Source organism: Hakea prostrata, chromosome 5 (assembly GCF_041222555.1).
Source record: "Hakea prostrata isolate BN-2017 chromosome 5, UWA_Hpros_2, whole genome shotgun sequence".
Lineage (NCBI taxonomy): Eukaryota > Viridiplantae > Streptophyta > Magnoliopsida > Proteales > Proteaceae > Hakea > Hakea prostrata.
The window spans coordinates 53285169-53297257 of record NC_142604.1 but is presented as its reverse complement, the minus strand read 5'-3'; the positions used below and the strand labels follow the sequence as shown (position 1 = coordinate 53297257).

Below are 12089 nucleotides of genomic sequence, written 5' to 3'. Positions count from 1 at the left end.
TCTTTTTACCATAAATTAAAAAAATATAAAAAATAAAAAACCTCCAATTTTGTTTTTTACTACAACCTATATGTAATTAGGGTGTCAATAAATCCCAGTTGACCTGGAACTGTCCAAACCTGCCCTGAGCCAGGCTCATGATTTTTTGAACTCGAAGAGCAAGCTTGGGTTATAAAATAATCAACCTTGACAAGGTTGGATTAGTCCACCCAATCTAACATTGTGTTAGTTTAATTTAATTAAAATAATATTTAAAATTTAAAATGACTTTAAACAAATTAAGTATCCCGTTTGTTTTGGTAAGTAACAATTTCAGCATCTCACTAACTTTAATATCTATACCATGCAAGATGTCCCATGCAAATCATGGGGTACAACACTACTGTCCCTTCCATTTTTCTCCTCTTCCTCTTTGTGTTCCTTCATACGGTTTCCCTTGGTTCGTAGTCATTATGGCCTTAGACATTAAGGATGAGTTTGGATAATTCTCCCAAAAACTGTTTTTCTTGTTTTCATATGCTGTGAGAATAGAAGACAGTTGAAATGTGTTTGAGTTTTTGTATCCTAGAAAAACGAAAATGGTAAATCTTGCTAAAAAAGAAGGTTTTGCAAAACAACTAAAACTTGTTTTTCATTCCGAAAAGAAGTTTAACAAAACTATGCCCCATAATGAAACCCCAAATCCACTCTTCTCTTTGCAACTCTAGCGGAGACTTCACCTATCATCTCTAATCTTTGTTCCAACCGAGTTTGTTGTAGGTGAAGGAACATGTTTATCAGTGAGCATATGCACTATGGTTACTTCTTGTCAACTTGTTGCGAACAAGCTTGGATCCTGCACATTAAATGCACAGGATCATCAAGCCGAAATTCCGATCCCACCGCCCAAAGTGAATGGCTTGATGGTCCTGTGCATTTATTGCGCAGGACCCAAGCAAGGTCAAACTCGTTGAGCCTCTGTTGGCTTGATAAAACACCAACTAGGGGATGGTCGGATGGATTTTTGGCTTGACAAAATAGTAACCAAGGATGGTGATCGAATAATGAATCTCTGTGACACTATTTCATGGCCACTCAAACTGAACTTTTCGCACTCAATAGATCGAAGATGAGCTGGTCGCTTGGAACCCAATTAGGAACTGAATTTCATAAATCCCTAAAATTAAGAGAAATTTTATGAATTCATTAGATTCAATTCTTAATTGGATTTTAACTATGACAGTTGGATATTATTGCTACGTGTCACAACCCTAAATACAGATTACAGGAAAATACAGAAGATAGGAATTGTAGAAGATGTGAACCTGAATTGTTGAGGTTGTATTTTTACATAAGAATTCCTACATGATCAGATTGCCAAACGGCTTTGAGTCATCCGGGTTCTCATTGATCGGTCCATGACTCAGCCAGCTTCATGAAAGCAACCATAGAAGAACCATCATGGGACCAACCAGCCATGGCCTCTTTCTTAAATTTCTGACTCCGCTCCCTAAGCACTTTCCCTTCTTCAGATTCCATCAATTCTATCACCCGTTTCTCGACCTCGGCTGCACTCACTAACCCATCTTCCCCTTCTTCCATTTGCATTGCCAACTTCATCTCTTCCACCAAAAACACAGAGTTCATACGTTGCTCGGAATAAAGAGGCCAAGCCACCATAGGCACTCCTGCACATACCGCTTCCAACACCGAGTTCCACCCGCAATGAGTCACAAACCCACCCACCGATTCATGATTTAGCACCTCAACTTGTGGTGCCCATGATTTTACTACGAGACCCTTCTCCTTGTTCCTATCCAAAAAGCCTTGCGGTAATAGAGCTTCCAAATCTGGGTCTGCTTTATGTTCGAAAGCCAGGTGTTTGTTATTGTCCTTAGAGACCGGTTGCCGCACAACCCACAAAAACTTCTGACCGCTCTTTTCCAACCCAATAGCGATCTCCCTCACCTGCGCTGCCGAGAACACACCTCCACTTCCAAAACACAAGAACACCACGCTTTGCTTTGGTTGTGCATCAAGCCATGTCAAGCTAGGATCTACAGTTTCATCCTCGGAATTTCGATTCTTCGGGCCTGCTATCAATGGTCCGATGCAATAAACAGGGGGTGTTGGAGCATCTGGTACATATAAACCATCAGTGATAGCTTTGATCAATGATGACTCAAGACTATCGAAGGTGTTCACCAGAATTCCCTTTGATCTGCGCAGGTTTAATCCAATTTCTACGAAGTCTTGGTAGAATTGACCCTCTCGATCTTGCACCAGTTGCAGCATGTATGAGGCCGGCATGGAGGGCAAGCCAGGGAAGTGAAGAAGGGTAGTGGGTATGTCTTTGAAGCTTTTGGTGATCTGGTTTTGAAGGACTGGAAGATTGAGAAAAAAAGGAGAGAAAGACAGCACCACCGGTGAGATAGTAGTAAGTAGGGATGCCAAGTTCAGATGCCACATCCATTGCAGGAGTAGCGAACATATCTATGACAAAGGCTCGAGCCCTGGAGGTTTCCGAGATAGTTTGGAGAGCGTGGTGGACATTTGGGTTGTTGAGGCGAAAGAGTTCTACAGGGAACGAATTAGAAGGTTTCACAGAGAGAGGTGGAAGGTGGTGGAATGTAATTGAGTGTGTGGTGGTTTTGGAGATTTGGTGGAGGAAGGCGGTGGTCTTAGGGGTGTTGCCAGCGCCCGATGGGATGAGCATGGTGACAGAAAGACGATTGTGGTGGTGGTGGAGGATGAGCTTGGCAAGCTCCACCATTGGCACAAGGTGTCCCATGCCCATCATCGGGTACAGCACTACGGTCCCTTCCATTTTTCTCTTCTTCCTCTGTCTTCCCTTAGGACCCTTACTATGGTTTTCCTTCTTCGCAGAGTCTTTAAATATAAACCAAAACGTCACTACATTCGTCAACTTTGAAAATCTTTATAAAATGAGCTTGCTATTGACTAGCGATGGTGCCCATTAATTACCAAAGGCAGGCGATCTCGAAAGGATTGGTGATGTATGGCACTTGATCTATGGGGGTGAATGTGTGGAGCCGGTTTACGAGAGCCAAAACGTCACTGCATTCCTTGACTTTGAAAATCTTCATGACTAATTCTGAGCAGCTGCAAGGAAGAGCTTTTATAAAGTAACGACCCAACTCGTCTAGAGGAAAGTTACCTAACTTGTCACTTTTTGTTATAACCATGGGAATAAAAAAAAATTTGGGTACTGAAGCATGATTATATTTAGAGCCCTGAATACTTATGATGGAGTCGATAATTAACCCATAAATCATAGGTATAAGACAGGTTAAACAATTAGACACGGCACTGATTAAGTCTTTCATACTGATATGGAGAAAATATAAACGAAGCTGGTTCAGTCTTGGTTCGACCCTCGACTCCAGTTGGGACGAAAGGAATCCGCTTCCGAGTGAGCCGGGTCCAGGAGATAGCTTGCTAAGGAAGGAAACTAACTCAGCCACAGACACGCCCTAATCCGATATGATCGGAATAGGCTAATCAACCTAAAAGCGGCTAATAATATTTGGCGGCTGTCACTCATCACTATTATAAGGATTACTACCATATAACGATTGTATTATCAAAGGAGTCATCTACTAGTCCAACCTAGTAGAGATCTATCGCTCAACGGATCTATCTGTTAAGATCCAACGACTATCCGAGGAAGGCTCAAATACATCCAACGAAGAAGATTTGAAGGTACACTCTATATAAGACATCACCTACCCACAAGGTAGAGGATGAACGAATACTCATTCACAGATACATACAATCTGAATCGTATTCTCGTTATTCATTCCTTAGCTCTGTGACCTAACAGAGCCGTTTGTGATTAAGTTCATCAACTGACTTAGCCTTCGGAGGTGGACTCCCGATCCCAGCGGTTGGGCCACATCTGACTTTCGTTTTTGCAGGTCATCCTTAGGAGATCTAAGAGCTGAGCAGATTTTAGACGCATCACATACTAGTCCACATATTTTGCTCAATTAAAACATCTTTTAGGGCCTGTTTGGTTACATGAATCTAGAGATTTGAAATCTCTGGATTCATGAATGCAAGATTTATACCCATTTAGTTGTAAAAATCCCTGGATTCATGAAATTTAGAAATTCATCTTTTTATACTAAAAACGTGAATATGTAGATTTATGGGTATGAGGTGAAATCCAATGATTTCATCCCTACTATAAAAATGCCAAACATTTTTTTATTCACAAAAATTACAGATTTCATCCACAGATTTCATCCACATGTTCAGTTAACCAAACAGTCAATTTTGTGAATTATGACTCCATAGATTTGAAATCTATAGAATTGAAATTCCTAGATATTTGAAATCTCCAGACTCATTTAGGGCCGTTTTGATTACATGAATCTAGAGATTTCAAATCTTTGGATTCATGAATCTGAGAATTTTACCCGTTTGGTTGTAAAAATCTCTAGATTCATGAAATCTAGAGATTCACATTTTTACACTAAAAACGTGAATCTGTAGATTTATGGGTAAGGGGTGAAATCCAGAGATTTCAAAAAAGCTATACATTTGTACATTCACAAAAATCACGTCAATCAAATAATTTTTTAGGATGAATCCACAAATTTCATTCCACAACCAAGCATCTAATTTTATAAATTATAACTCCATAGATTTGAAATCTATAGATTTGAAATCTCTAGATATTTGAAATCTCCAGACTCATGTAACCAAGGTCATATTTTTATTAAAAAACAAAGATTAATTGTAATACACACACTCAGGAACCTTAAGCACTCACGTTGTTGGAAATAGCTGAAGTTTTTTTATTTCTTTTCAATGAGATATAAAATCACAACAAATTGAACAGTCACCATATGTCATAGCTGGGGTATTATGAGATAGATACTTATCTTTAAACATCTAGGTTTTAAAATAAGCCCTACCACCAGCATAATTCAAGATTAATTGAATAAAATCTAGTAGAAGCTTGGCAACATCCAGTTGCAACACGCGGTCATCATGCACATATCCATCGAGATAATACGCACAAGCAGGGGTGGAGCCAGGATTGAACATTGGGGGGTCGAATATACCTGGGCCAATGCGAGACCCACCATGGGTCACATCTCATCAAATTTTATTATATTTTGACTTGTGGGACCTAAATTAAAATTTTAGGTAATTAAGTTGAAATTCTAAGCAAGATTTGAATTTCCATTAATAGGAATGAAATTTTAGGAAAAAGTTTAAGGATTAAAAAAAAAATCAATGATTATGATTAGATCTGATAAAATCAATGGCTGAATTCTAACGAGATTCAAATTGCTATTAGTAGAATCAAATTTTAGGAGAAAGAAAGAACAACTAAATAAAAAAAATATATACTTTATGAAATAAATACTAGAAATTCGTGAGTGGGAGAGAGAGAGGAATAATTTGATAAAAAAGAGTGAATAATGATAACTGTGAAGAAGATTTCGGAAAATTCCAATGTCTGCTAACTTCTCCAATATTTTGTGAGAGTCTGAGAAAAAAGAGAGAGAAGAAATAGGAATAAAAGAAGAGATTCATAAGAGAATAAATAGAAATGAAAATATAAGAGAGAATATAGGGAGAAATTCATGGATAATGAGTTAGTTTTTAATTAGAATTTAACCCTTTATTCCTTAAAACTAGGGATTTAATGATAACCATTTGATTATGATTAAGAATGACATTTGTACCATCATCTATATCTTAAATTTTTATTTTTAATTTTGGAGGGGAGCTAAATAGTGATATTTCACACGTAAAGGTGACAAAAATTAGGAAAATATGTAGGCTTTTTTTAATTTTCAAAAATCCAGGGGCCATGGCCCCCTTCAGTCCTACGTGGCTCCGCCACTCTCACTCACAACTTGTTGAAGAATTCAAAATTTAACTCAATGTCAAGTTGGTCAAATATGGGAGATGAACATGCGTAGGAACAAAATGAAAAGTATATTTATGAAACATCCCAAGATAAATTAATTTTCTATTTTGGTTTATGAAAAGTTTACAAAAAAAAAATTTTATTCACCATAAAAATCGAGATGTTTTCAAATTTCTTTCGAACAATTAAGACAGGCAAATATGTTTTTAATAGCTCAATAACCCTCTTCTGGAAAAGGCCCAGCTCATAATTGAAGACATTAAGCATTTGAGGACATGTTAATTGGAAATCAGATCAATGTAATCACGTACTGATCAACTAGCAAAGAATACCTTGTTGATTGTGCATCGTGGTCTATTTTCACTCGTTAATTAGCTTGAAGAGCTATTAAAATTCCCAAGCATCGGTTTTTTGCAGGTCTGATCACAGCTCTACCACAAGAGGATTTTGCCAAGTTTGAATCCCCTCCTTGGAGGAAATATCACGAAGAGTCTTAATGATTTATAGGATTCAACCATATAAAATATTTTATTCTAAATATTAAAATGTTTACCTGTGGCTAAGTCTCATCTTTACTTGGCACTCATTGGAGATTTCCTCCAAGGAAATGAGCAAATACAAAGATTTTGCGCGCCCTAGATAAATTTATTTCAAAGAGAAGTTGCTTAATAAAAATATAAATTAAGTAAAATCTTTTCAAAATCAGATTCTATTACTAACATAAAACTTTCTCTAAGTAACCTTATCAATACAATAAATCAAAGAAATTTACAAATAAACCGTGGCTCTTCATCTCCCATTAGCAAAGAGAGACATCGGGTGTAAACTTAATTCTCGATCTTCTTTTAGAATTTATTTTTGTTCCCCCGTTTTCTGAAGAGTTTAGATGTGATCACAATACCAGAAAAAATCAAACCTACAGACAATAACTCAAAAAACGGTTACACTCTCATAAATTTGGATTTTGCTATCCACAGTTGGGAATTTTATTAAATCTAGCCGTTCAAAACATGATTTTGTTTAATAACCAACCCCAAATTGCTAGCACACAAATCATGAGGAATGGTGAACCACCTCAACTCTACGGGGTTCAATTCTCTATATAAACTTGGAAGCGGTCTCTCTACTTACATCTTCTATTTGATCCTCTCTCTGATCGTCTTCTCAAATCCATGGTGATGAAACCAAAGGAAGAGAGCAACCAGCCACAGGTACGCAAATATAACTTACAGGATAAGTTGCTAATCTGCAACTTGGTTGGCTTGTTTGGAGGAAGCTGACTCTCATTCGTGCAGTCCAGAGTGGAAAGGACCCTCACTTTACAGGATAGATTGGTAATCTGCAGCTTGTTTTTCTTAATTGGAGGAAGCTGGTTCTCAATCTGCCGTTACTTCTTCAACGGTAGCAACAAGGGAAGAAGTCGTGTTCTTCCTTTCATCATCAGGATCTCCGTCTCCAATTGTCTCTCGTCTCTATATTTTCCAATTTTCGTTTCATTAATTATGAGTAGTGTTCTATCAATTATCAGTAATGTTGTATTAGTAAAGTTCTATCTCCGGTGGTCCTGCCCTTATGCATAAGGATTAGCATAAGGAGGATCGACTAATACTTCTATTACTAGTTGCAAACATCATCATTATCAGCATGTCTTCCATGATAGAGGAGGAAGATTTCATATCCTTTATCATATTTCATTAAAATTAGGGTTTTTTTGAACTCAGTTCAAAAAAAATTATCGTGTTTTATTTATTTTTTATTTTTGGGTAGAAAAACAATAATGTATTCATGAATATTGTAATATAGATGTTTGGGCTCTTCTTTTTATGATTTTTCATTCTTACTTTGTCTATATAAAAATCATTCTTGAACATCTTGTGAGGGAATAGATGTTTGGGCTTTCTTTTTATGATTTTTCATTCTTACTTTGTCTATATAAAAATCATTCTTGAACATCTTGTGAGGGAAGTAAACTATTATGTTGATTTCTTGGCTTGCTTTGAACAATCCATGTAGAAAATTTCTTTTAAGTCCTAATGCTCTTCTTTAAACATTAGCAAATATTTTTTAGTCTCATGCAAATGATAAGACATTTTATTCTAATGTTTTTTTATTAATTTAATAAAGTTACCTTTCCTTAAAAAATAATAATAATAAATGGCCTCGAGTTATAATTTGTCTGTATATGAAGTTTGCTACCCTAGCAAAAACCATGAATGGCATTGCTCATAGCGGAGACCCAAGGTAGAAAATACTGCAGAAACCAACATAGTAAATATGAATATATTTATAAAGAAAATTCTTTTTCTATTTTTGTTTCTTTGTACAAACTGAAGCAAACATCTTTATTCAATGTGTTAAATTCCTATGAATCATCCATGAACTAGATATCGCATAGTGGCCATGTTTATGTGATCATTAGAAGAAAGTAGTCATTTCAACATATTCTCATCAGAGAAGCAATGGTTGTCATATCGGCAAATTCCAATCCACATTGTTAGATGCTTGACATCAGGGGTGAAACTAGGATGTAATATTGGGTAGCCGAATAATGAAAGCTAGATAACGTTCATGTTGGGGAACCACTAATGGTTTTTTACCACACATATTGTGTAGGCACTTATAAGACCCATTTGGGGTTCTATCTCTAAATTATTTTATTATATTAAAAAATAGACCCACATATATTTTGTGGGGTCTACGTATTTGAAAAAGAAAATTATTGATAATGATTTTTTCCCACAAAATATAAGTAAAATTAATGCAACAATATAAAAAATATATTTATACACATGACCTAAAAAGTTAGATGCAAGCCAAAATTTTCTTTGTTAAAAGATGTAAACCAAATTTTTTACAAATTTTTTTTATAGGTAAGAGATGCAAATCAATGGTAATTAGTTACCTACTAACTATAGACATTATATTCACAATACAAAATCAAATAACAAAAATTGCAGAAGAAATAAAGAAACATAGAATATAAAATCAAATAAAAAATATAATTAAAAAAAAAAGAGAAATGATAATTTTCTTAACCCACGCTTATATAGAAAGAGAAGAAAATAAATAGGAAAAAAGAAAGGGAAGAGAATAAATAGGAAAAAAAGATAAGATAAGAGGGAATAAATAAGGATTGAAGAGTTAGTTTCTAATTAAGAATGATATTTTGATTATTGAATACCTAATAAGAATTTTTTTTTTTTTTTTTTAAATTCCTTTAACCACGTTTATAGAAACAGAAGAGAATAAATAAGAATAAATAGGAAGAAAAGATGAGAGAGAAGAGCGGGGAGAATAAATAAGGATTGAAGAATTAGTTTTTAATTAGGAATGACATTTGTATCCATTATTTTACTTTTAAAAATTCTTCTCAATATTGAGGGGTCAAATAGTGACATTTAACATACGATAAGAGAAAAAATCAGAAAAAATCAAGAGAATTAAGGGAATTTGTATAAAATTTTAAAAAACTGGTGGGGGGGGCATGGCCCCCCTCGGCCCCTCCATAGGTCCGCCCCTGTTCACTAAGTCTGTGTGTTATCAATGTTTTTAGAAAATCAGCCTAAATATTTAAAGTCAATATTCTTTTCCCCCAAACTTCAACCATCTCAAGTCAATAACAAGTGAATAAGTCATTTCTATTTGAAACTCATAAACTTTATATAAGGGGAGGGATAATTTTTTTTTCTTTTTTCTTTTTCTTAAATCTTAGGTTCATCCGGACCAATTTACATTCACTTCAACAACATCCTCACAGTAGCTTTATAGATAATTTAAATATATGGCAGGATTTCATCCCTGGTCTCAGAGAGAATCAAACTCTTGATCTCTTAAGCTTTTTGTATTTTACAAACAAAGCAAACCCCTTAAAAGTTGATGAATAGTTATTTTATATATACAAGGATTTGTCCTAATCCAAAGAACTTATGCCTCCCAAGGCCAAGCACGCATGGTGCAACTGAAATACCAACTCTTGCAAATTCGCAAAGGCCACTCTTCTATGGCCAGGTATGTTCAGAATATTAAACCTATTGTTGACTTTTTCGTTGTTGATGTTCACTCAGTTTCTAATGCTAATATTATCTTCACAATGCTTTATAGCTTAGGCCATGAATATGAATCATTTGCCACCTCTATTACCTCCCGTCTCGACCCTCTTTCCCTTGATGATTTCATAGGTCTTTTACTGAATCAATAAATCTTCAAACATCAAACAAGACAACAACTTGACTTGGCTTCATCAGAAGTTAATCTATCTACCAAATCAACCCCCTCAACCCTTTAACCGAAAATGTGGCCCCTCTCACAACTATGGCAGAGGACGAGCTCGAGGTTATTCCAATCATAGTAGACATGCAACGCATCTTCCCCCTCTCCTCCTATCCCTATAATTGCTTTTTAGATTTGCAACAAAATTAATCATACAGCAGTGCAATGTTATCTTCACTATGCACCAAGTGCCAATGCCTCTAAGCTGAATTATTCCCCAAAAGCTTTCTTGGTAGCACCCATGGTTTCATTTGATCCTTCTTGGCACTCTGACTCAGGTGTTGCTCATCATGTTACATCAAATGTAACCCTCATGGATACGATAATGCCTCACCATGATACTAATCAACTTCACATTGCTAATGGCTAAGGTTTGTATCTAAAAAATATTGGAAGCGCTTCTATCAACTCCTTCAAAAACTCTTAATTTATCTAAAGTGCTACATGTTCCTTCTTTTATTAAAAAATTTCTCTCTGTGAGTAAATTCCGTACACGGTCATACCATAGAGCAATATTAACCGATTAAAAAAAGTGTGGATGCTTCATTACAGCTTTGCAAATGTTACATGGAAGTTTCATCATCTACAAAAAGCTGGCAGGAACTTGTCTCAGCTGAGATGCATCTGAGAAACACAGTAAAGCAGGGTGTGAGCTTCTCAAATACAACTGAATTTAGAAATCTTGAGGCTTTTTTCCTACTGAAGTGAGGAAGCAACTTGAGATTTTGTAATGGACTTTGAGCATCATAAGTGCAACGCAACATATGGTATGAAATATGTCAGTTGCATGGCACTAGCTTTATTATAGTAGTTACTTTGGCGTTTAGGTGACTAAGAAGGAGAGAAGAGTGAGTATTTAATCATAGAATTAGTCGATAACTAGTAATTTTTTTAGTTCTATGATTTTCTAATTTTCTCATTTCTATTGAATTAATTGAGATCCCTTATAGAATTTCTATTGCTAATTGACTTTGCTGACTTGTAGTTGCATTTTAAAGGAAATTTCTTAGCAAGGGATCATTTTGCCCAAATTTTGATCGTTACACTTTCAACTTTGCCACTGAGCAGAATTTTGCTTCTATGAAACATGCTAAAGACTAAAGAGTAAACTAAACATACTAAGGAACCAAAATGTAGTTATGGATGAAAAAGTTATCTATAAAATTTTCTGTTATGATTACATACCCCTATCACCCTCCTCCCTGTCTGAAAATTAATTTTTTCGGGTAATTCTTGGTCTGTAGGACTCATCATCTTTTCAGTAACATATGAAATTTGTGTGAGTTTTTATCATCTCAATGATTGGTTTGCAAAGGATTAGATTGAGAGGATGGTTGGTTGAACTGGGAAAGCACACTAGTAATTTTGATGCAGGCAAGACTGCGCTTGGTTTGGCCTCAAATGTTGGATCTGCACATTTTTATTGTTATTTCATTCTATACCACCGAGGATAAAGATACTTATCTGGAAATGATGAGCCTTCCGAAAAGGATTGATTTGCAATTGCAACTTGGTAAATCTGGTTGAAAAAGCTTGTATTCTGCGCATTTATCATCAAGCCAAAATTTCGATCGAGATTTCGATCTCGACCATTGAATTTCGACAATCGAGATCGAAATTTCAACCGAAATTCCGATCCCACTGCCCAAAGTGCATGGCTTGATGGTCCTGCGCATTTATGGCGCTGGACCCAAGCAAGGTCCAAATCTGGTATGGCAGTTGTTGTTTTCAGATGTTGTGATTATCCTTTTATTCTGACTTACTCCAGTTAATGATGTGATAGTAGTACTTATCTTGTTAGAAACTTTAGATGATTGTACTTTTGGGGTCGAGCTCCAGTGATGCGCATTAACCGTGAAGTTGACGGTCAATATCGAAACCTCGGTATGATTGTAATTTTGGGGTCAATATCGAAACCTCGGCTTCACAT

General features: G+C 35.9%; 1 pseudogene; it reads right to left on the bottom strand.

The window, feature by feature from the left end:
* Positions 1-1383: 1383 nt before the first annotated feature.
* Positions 1384-2806, bottom strand: LOC149016514 (anthocyanidin 5,3-O-glucosyltransferase pseudogene; annotated as a pseudogene).
* Between the last annotated feature and the right edge of the window lie 9283 nt (positions 2807-12089).